Source organism: Petaurus breviceps, unplaced genomic scaffold (assembly GCF_028583685.1).
Source record: "Petaurus breviceps papuanus isolate PSGF00001 unplaced genomic scaffold, PetGlider_PUasm1.0 120, whole genome shotgun sequence".
Classification (NCBI taxonomy): Eukaryota; Metazoa; Chordata; class Mammalia; order Diprotodontia; family Petauridae; genus Petaurus; species Petaurus breviceps.
Window position 1 is genome coordinate 3,151,407 of NW_027185627.1, and position 9,902 is coordinate 3,161,308.

Below are 9,902 nucleotides of genomic sequence, written 5' to 3' on the forward strand. Positions count from 1 at the left end.
TGTAACCTTGAGCAAGTTACTTAACCCTGATTGCTTTAAAAAAAAATTTTTTTTTTTAAGAATTCAAGGCATTCCCCAATTGGTAAAGGTCAAAGGATATGAACAGGCAGTTTTCATATGAAGAAATAAAAGGTATCTATAGTCATATGAAAAATATATTCTATATCACTGCTGATTAGAGAAATGAAAATTAAAATAACTCTGAGGTACCACCTCACATCTATCAAACTGGCTAATATGACAGAAAAGGAAACTGATATATGTTGGAAAGAGTGTGGGAAAATTGGGACACATGCACTGTTGTAATGCCATGTACAGAAGCTTTCCAGAAGAACTACTACTGTGAACAGCTTTTTTTAGGTTCTGATTACTCAGTATAGTGATCGCTCTATTCCATAACAAAAGCAAAAAATCCATGGAAAATCAAGGTACAGCATAATTCAAAATACAGCATTCACCATATTACACTTTATCACAGAAAATCACAATATAATATTCACAACATAGTCTCAAAGTAAAATAGTCACTCTTAAGTTAACTCAATCAGTCACTTATCAGTAGTCTCAAAGTACACAGTCAAAATCTTCCTCTCTTGGGGCAAAGTTTTGATTAACTCAATCAGTCACTTATCAGTAACAATAGTCAAAGTACTCAAAGTACAATCAGTCACTTATTCAGTAAAGTCTTACTAAGTATCATACACAAAATCCTCCACTCCCTAGGTCACTAGTAAACTATAATTCCATAATTACTCAGTCTTTTCATCCTGACTTGGGGCCTGTTCTCAGATTCCCTGGATCCCCTTCCATGGTCCCAGATTCTACCTGGATTCACCAGACTGTCACCAGGGTTCAATGGCAGACAGCTCCCTGTTTCTTGACCAACTCTCTGGTCAGGTCCTGCTCCACACTGAACTTCACCAGGTCTGGTCCATGTCAGATCCTTCACCATTTCTGCTCCAGGGAATTCAAGGCTCAACCAATCCACAAACAAAGTCTCAGAATCCTGGCTATGCTTCAGTCACCTGGGCTCCTGGCTCCTGGCTCTGGGCTCCTGGGATCCTGTTCAGAAGAAGCTCTACCAAGACAAGCTTTCAGAACTCAGTTCTCCATTCTTCTGTAGCTGTTCTGCCACCAGGTCTTGGTCTCAAGGAAATTCTGACTCTGCCTCTCTGGGGCTCTTCTTATATACATAGTATTAGCTACTACCTTCAGCCAACCCCTTCCTGTTACATCAGTAACAAAGGGCAGGAGTTCATACCTTCTGTTTCCCCAATCAGAGGCTTGATCAGTTACTAAGTGTTAAGTACCTGCTACTTTTGCCAACACAAAGGAATCTTCAAATTCAAAATTACATTACCATTACAACTGTTGGTGGAGTTGTGAACTGATCCAACAATTCTGGAGAGCAATTTGGAACAATGTGGAAAAGGCAACCAAACTGTGCATATCCTTTGATTCAGCTATACCACCACTAGAACTGTATCACAAAGAGATCAAAGGAAAGGGGAAAGGACCTAACATATACAAAAATATTTGTACCAGCTCTTTTTGTGGTGGCAAAAGATTGGAAATGAAGGGGATGCCCATCAATTGGGGAATGGCTGAACAAGTTGTAGTATATGAAAGCAATGGAATACTATTGTGCTCTAAGAAATGAGGAGCAGGTGGATTTGAGAAAAACCTGGAAAAACATACATGAAATAATGGAAAGTGAAGTGAGCAGAACCAGGAGAACATTGAACACAGTAACAGCAACATTGTGTGGCAATCAACTATGAATGACTTCTTTTCTCAGCAATACAATGATCCAAGACAATTACAAAAGACTCATTATGGAAAATTCTGTCCACATTCAGAGAAAGAACTGATGGAGTCTGAATGCAGATCAAAAGATACTATTTTCATTTTTTTTTTCATGTTTTTTTTCCCTTTTCTTCAGTTCCTTGTTTCACAATATTGATAGAATTCTAATAGAGCTGCCCCCAGCCCCAGTATTCTAACTTCCTCATAGACTACATTGAACAGCAAATATGGCCTGATTTGACCACACAATAAATATATAAATAAATAAATAAAAACACAGTTTGACCACAGAATAGGCCCCAAACTCAATTATGGGAAAGATTCACTGCCCCTAGCTAGTCACTGGCCCCAGACTCAATATAACCACTGCCTCTAGCTAGCCACTACCTGTAGATACCACTGCCCTCTGACTCAATCCTCTAACTAGCCTCTTACCCCCAGATTCAATTCATATATTTCCCACAGAAACAGATGTGTCCATGCACTCAACCTCCACCACATCATCCATCTTGACCAGACAGGACCACAATAGCTGGCCAATCAGAAAGCAGCACCACTAGGAAGTGGAACAGGATGCTTAACCACCAAACCATAAAAGGGGCCCACTGTAAGATAACACCTGCACAATAATAGTAAAGAACTCACCTAGAGTGAACTTATGGCATAGAGAGGCTCATTATAATTTCATTATCATACATACATGCTTCCCCTCCCCTTCACGTTTGCTTTTTCTGTATGCATTGTGGGTAACTGCATGTAAAGTTCCATGGAGGCTGGGACTCCTCCCCAATTACCTGATCTCTTAACAAACCCCTCCGGTCTTTTAAATATTAATCATATTCAAATATTCTATGTAATTTTTTATTGTATAATCAGTATCATTACACTATAAAATTGTCTGTCTTGCCTTACTGAAGTTGCTAATTCCTCTAAGAAACTGAGTTACTCACCAGAGCACAAAACCTCAAAACCATAATAAATCTTTCTAACTAGCTTGGAGTTGACCTGAGTCTGAAATTCTTTAGAGACGTCCTGCCACAACTCAACTAGCCCCAAATCAGTATGACTAATATGGAAATATGTTTTACACGAATGCACATATATAACCTATATAAAATTGCTAATGTCCTTAAAGAAGGGGCATGGGAGGGAGAAAATTTGGAACTCAAAACTTGATAAAAATTAATGTTTAAAATTGTCTTTACGTGTAACTGAAAAAAATAAAGCACTATTAAAAAAAGAAAGGGGCAATAATGACATGTGCAATAACATTAAAGATCTGGCCACTCTTAGTAATCCCTTGACTGAGGAAAAACAAGTTTTCTTTGATATAATTGGGAGGGACAAAGTAGTTTGTAAACTATTAATATTCTGAAGTCCTTGCCTATAGTAAAGAGGAAGTTTCATCTAAAATAACTTGGCTATCACTTAGGAAAAAATTAAGATTATTGTTTACTAGAGGTTTTTTATAACAAGGCCAGTCTAATTGTTTATATTTTGGGTATTGCTTCACTTAGAAAACTGAATCTCCTCTCCATTTGCAAACACTTTTTAATGAGAGAGAGGAATTTATGTGTGGTAATTAGGAATTTTTTTGCATAAGACTACTGTGAATATCTGCTATATCTGGAATGGTCTATATTGAAATTACATCTTAACTAACTTAGTCTTAGCATTAAAGGTTAAATAAGAGATAGATATCTGTCAGTTTAGAGGTTTCCCGACTTCATGGAAGTCTAATAACTATCTTTTTCTATCAGGATACATTTTAAGCTGTTTTTGAGAAAGACAAATACTAGTAAAAAAGAATGTTAAGTAAAAGTCTTTTGTGTGACAAATTTTATTTGTTAGCTAATTTATCGCAACAACTATCCTCTCTGCACTACTTAGCTGGTACTGTGAAGATTGTAACAATATTCTGCCCTATAATTCTGTTTAGTATTCCAGTACTTTGGAGATGTAAGTTAGCAAGGCTGAAGTTCCCTTCCCTAAGCACACCATTCCCTACAAAAAAAGTTTGAATTTATTTGAATAGAGAGTATGTCCAGGGAGAAGCCTTGGCAATTTAAGATTACAAAATTTTTACTTTATACTTTTACTTTATCTGAGACAATCACTCATAGACAAAAAGATGTAAATGGTTCAACAAGCACCCAAGCCCACATTGATCTACCTCCCAGAACTGTTGAAAGAAAAGCATTTTAGTTTTTGGTCTGAAGGTGGTAAACTCTTGCATGTTAGGGAAGTTATCAAAGCAAGGTCGTTGTTTAGTCATTTTAAGTCTTTTCTGACTTTTTGTAACCCCTTTTGGGAGTTTTCTTGGCAAAGATACTAGAATGGTTTGCCATTTTCTTCTCTAGTTCATTTTACAAATGAGGAAACTGAGGCAAAAAGGGTCAAGTGATTTGCCCAGAGTCAGACTGCGTTTTCCTATTTTTTTTCTTTTTTTCCCTTTCCAAACCTGTGATCTTCTGAACTTCAAAATCATGCCTCTACTCATCCTGGAGCTTCTGTCAGTGCCTGAGACTTTTTTTTTTACCTTGGAACATTCTACCATCTTCTGCTACCTACTCACCATAGAATAACTGTCTTCATGTGGCAAAATTGGGACACTAATACACCATTACTGGAGTTATGAACTAATCCAATCATTCTGGAGAACAATTTGGAACTATGCCCAAAAAAGGTAATCAAATTGTGCATACCCTTTGATCCAGCAATACCACTACTAGATCTGTATCCCAAAGAGATCATAAAAAAGTGGGGAAAAGGACCTACACTTACAAAAATATTTATAGCTCCTCTTTCTATGGTGGCAAAAAAGTGTAAACTGAGGGGATGCCCATCATTTGGGGAATCTCTCATTGTCCTTTTCATTAGTCCATCATATCTTACGTCTTAGACATGTCATAAAGTTGTCTGGTTTCTGAAAACATCATCAGAGTCCTCTGGTCCCCTGGAAATCTTTCCTCTTAGGCATTCTGGAATGGGCATGGCTTCAGAGCAGCTTTTAGCAGATTTGCTTCCCCAGTTCAGATTACTTTCAGGGATCCCTTTCTCTGTTAAAATCTCTTACAAAGTAGATCTTAATACTCAAGTTTGCTTTATCAATAACAAGTTCAGGTAGTGGGAGCTAGCTCAAACCTAATTAGAAACTTCTGAAGCAGAGAATTTACATTTTTCCATACTGCTTGCTGCATCTATCCTTATCTAAACTAGATATTTGGGCACTGCCAAGCTAAAGGAAGGATCTAAAAGAATCCATGAGGATCTAACTTGTAGAATGAGTCTTTTGATAACTTTTAGTGTTTATTCAAGTTCCAGAAAAGAAAGGGACTTCAGTTTAATGCCTATAATGGCCTTGTGATATAAGTTAGTTAAATGGCATTTTGATATATTTGGGAAATTCAAATATAAGCTAAAATTTTTTAACCTGATTTTATATTTGACATATATAATTATAATTATCTGCTCTTGTTATTATTATTAATTTTTTATTTACTCTAATGATTTACTTTTACTTGCTCATTTCCCCCTCAGGAGTTTGAGATTTTATTAAGGAACTAATAAAAGAACTTTTTTTTTTAATAAGAAGATGATCATAACCGAATTCATTTAAAAGTTGCCAAATTAATTTCAATTGTAACAAAAGGTTCTGGGATGAGATGCATAAATACACTGAGTAATCAATTCCAAGACAGTACATATCAAATAAGTTGTTTATAATAAAACACATTTGCCCTTTAAGACACATGCAATACTCAGGAAGTAATTCCAAATTAAATAATAAACTCAAATAAAATTGACTTTTTCCACTTATATAACACAAGATATTCCATAAATTACTCTTCTCTAAGGAAGTTGATGGTACTAAAATTCTTTCCTTCAAAACAAAATTGAAGATGTTTCCGATGTCGTTTTTTTAATTGTTATTTTTTTAGTCTTAATAATTAACAGAATAACGGCTTGGTCCCATAAACTATTGCATCAATATCCAATTATTCTTACATTGCTTTGAAACATTTAAGGACCTCATTTGATACACAACTATCTGTAAGTACTAACAGGCCGATAACAAGTTCAAATGCTCATCTAAGTTGTTTAGAATATAGAAAGGATTAAAATTCTAGGCTAAATAGCTCTTATTTTGCGTCTTATTTTAGTTATACATATTGTTATATGCATCTGACTGTAGTAACTCAGATGTGCTCCAGTATTTGCCTGTAAGATAAAGATTTAATAATGTGTTTATACCTGCCACAATTATAGAAATTTGTCATAAAAGGAGGATAGGGACATAGCTATAGTAAAGGAAAAATGCTTCCCTAGCTTCATGTCAGTCCCAGGCAAGAGTCATATAGCCAGGTTTAGTCAGCCAAAGAGGAAGTGTTATACTGGTAAATTGAGTCAGGAGAATATTACCTCAGTTCATGCCAAGAGTCATTCTCCCAACCCTTCCCATCAGAACACCTGCAGTTCATGGATGTCAACTCCAAAGACTCCTGGTCTCATTGGCCTAACAGCATTTCTTGATGATCATACCCAGGGTCAGCCTCGTAATATCAATTACCATTCCATAAGGTCTTAAAAAGCAGGTTCCAATAATCATAAGTTTGGGTGGATTAATTTATTAAGGATCATATATCATTGAGAACAAGTATTGACTATAGTCTCAGATTAAAAACACTAAGAGAGGGGTGGCTAGGTGGCGCAGTGAATAGAGCACCAGCCCTGGAGTCAGGAGGACCTGAGTTCAAATCCGACCTTAGACACTTAACACATAGAAGCTGTGTGACCTTGGGCAAGTCACTTAACCCTAATTGCCCTGCCTTCCCCCCTCCAAAAAGCAAAAAAAAAAAAAACCAAACCATAAAAATAAAAACACTAAGAGAGTCATCATTAAAGAAAAATCACACCTTCTCTTGCCCTGGTTAGAGATATCTGCTATTAGAAGAAGAAGCAGGGACTTGACTATAACACATCAATATTGGTCCTCAAGGCCTACACCCAAGGCTCAGCCAAGAATATGGAACCAGGTAAGCAAACTTCTTGTATGGGAAAATGAATCAAGAGAGTCCAAACTCAGCCTTCCCAACTTTACTCCCAGGGACAGATATCCACTGGCCTTAGAACTCAGATGTCACTCACATTGAGCAACTGGCATTTTTCTGTAAGCACTCATTTAGGGTTGGCCCAAGGACGCAACAAACCTAAGAATGAAGAATACTCAGGGTCCCAAAAAGGTTTCACTTCAATTTTTTCTTTTTCTTTTTAACAGTGTTAAGTATCTGAGGCCACATTTGAACTCAGGTCCTCCTGACTCCAGGGCCAATGCTCTATTCACTGCACCACCTAGCCATCTCAAAGGTTTCACTTCAAAAAACAAAATCATACAAATCACAGTAAGGGCGGGACATAATTGTTGTCAATACTCTCAAGTTATTGCAATAAACTGGCTAACAAAATTTATCAGGCCTTCTGAAAAGTAACACAAGAGATTTTTACTTAACATTACTTTCTACTAGTATTTGATTTTCTCAAAAACAGCTTAAAATTTATCCTGATAACAAAAGGATAATGATTAGATTTTCATGAAGTAATATAACTGGAAATCTCCAAACTGACAGATATTTGTCTCTTATTCAGTCTTTTTTTTTTTTTAAGCAATTGGGGTTAAGTAACTTGTTCAAGGTTACACAGCCAGTTATTTCTGGGTGTGGTGCTAAGTATCTGAGCTCGGATTCGATCCCCAGGTCATCCGACACTGGGGCCAGTGCTCTTACTCGATGAGCTACCTGGCTATTCCCTTATTCAGTTTTTAATGCTAAGACTAAGTTGGGGGGTGGCTAAGAGGCACAGTGAATAGGGCACCAGTCCTGGAATTAGGAGGAACAGAGTTCAAATTCGACTTTAGACACTTAACACTTTACTAGCCGTGTGACCTTGGGCAAGTCACTTAACCCCAATTGCCCTACCCCTCCAAAAAAAGCAAAAAAATAAAGACTAAGTTGGTTAAAATACAATTTCAGTATAGACCATTCTAGTTGTAACTTCATAATCCCAATAAAAATTATTATTTATAATTTTTTGTACATAATTGCTGTAAATAAATTCCTAATTACCGCTCCCCCTCTCATCAAAAAGTATTTGCTATGTGGGAAGGGACTCCATTTTCTAAGTGAAGTAATGCCCAAAATATATCCAATTAGATTGACCTTGTTATAGTAACTTCTAATAATAAGTTTTACCCAGGAGTGAGGAACCTGTGGCCTTGAGACCACATGGGCTCTTCTAGGTCCTTGGGTACAGTCTTTTGATTAAGTACAAGTTTTACATAACAAATTCTTTTATTAAGGGAATTTGTTCTGTGAAGTTTGGAGTCAGTCAAAAGGCCACACTTGAGGCCCTAGAGGGCCACATGTGGCTTTCAGGCTACTGTTCCCCACCCCTGGAATAATCATACATTTTTTAATCAGTGATAGTCAAATGATTTAGACAAAGCTTCCTCTTGACTATTGACAAGGACTTCAGAATATTAATAGTTTTCAAACATTTTCTTTTCCTTTAACAGTTCTGTTTGTAACGTGGCAACATCCAGATTAGAAAGATGTTGTGATACTAAAGGGTATATCTGTACAATGCCATAAACAGCATTATGGATTTGAAACATAAAACAAACCTATTTCTAGTTGTTAGTTCAGTTGGATGTATCTCTAAATTGCTTTAAAAAAAGTCATTCTGAACAAATTTAAGTGAAACTTACATAAAATTAATTTATAAACTTTGTAGTTTTAGTTAGGGGTGGTAGGTATTTTTACCTCAGTAGCTCTTAGGCTTAACCATTATAGAATTTATAACATGTTACCAGCAGAGCTGAAACAAACATAACCACATCTTATCAGACAAAAACTAAAAAATTTTTTTCATTATTATAATCCACATAAAATGTTCTTTACATTGAAAGTATAATGTAATAATATCCAAATTAAAAGAGAAAGTATTTTTCTAACTATGTTGGTATTACCAAGTTTCACTATATATATGAGAGACAGCAAGAATTAAGTTTCCACAGAGCTATTAAGAATTACTGAAGTAAAAACTACTGATAATAAATTATGGGAAACTGTAGGGAGTTAAGTTCCCATAGAATTGCTAGACATTACTAAAGTAAGATAAGGGAGTTAGCAGATAGTCAGTAGACCCACACACTCGGAAAGCAGACACCAGCCTTGGGAGATTCTCAGGCCAGGATAGGGACTGATCTGGCTTAAACCAGTGAGGGGTCAATGACCTAGTATTCCAAAATTACTACTGAGCTTGCTTAATAAACCTCATGTATATTATCTTATATGCCCTACATAAAATTAGAGCCTCATTAGCGGAACATGGTATGCATGATAATGTATGATGATGGGAGGAGGGTCATGTTTAGGAGAAATATGTAAAGGGCATATGGGAAAATTGAAACCCTGAAGAGAATGAATCAATCTGTCCTCTGAAAGAAGTGTTCCTGCCAGACTAATGGTATAAAGCTTTATTCTCTGCTCCTACTTCCTAAGAGAAGGGCGAAGTCAGCTTTCTGGCCAGAGGTGTTTAGTTCCTCTGAATTTCTCCTCTGTAAACTTCTTTTGATACCCAAATTTTGGTATCAAATGTGTTTGTGTTTCTAACATATGTGTGTAATTTTACATTAATCATACTAAGAAATACATATAAAGCTTTATCAGTTAGAATTCACACCAGTGATCATTAGGTGATTTTAATGTGTGCTGGGCTAAAATAAAAGATTCTAGTTGGAGGACTGGTTTTTAGCTCAGTTGAGAAAAAAGACCCAAGGAGTCTGATCTGATGCTGGCAGAGCATGGTCCATTTTTCTAAGGGAGAAACCTCTGAGTTTTCACAGAAGGAGTTAATTAAATAATTCTCAATTTAAACAATACAAGGAAACATTTATGATCCTATATAATAGTCACAGATCACAATTTATAATAATGGCTTCCTACAGACCATCCTGAAAAATGGGCCAACAAGACTTATTTGATATTAAGTTATTTGGGTATTTTTTCTTTTTCTTTTTTTTTTTTTTTTTTTTTTTTT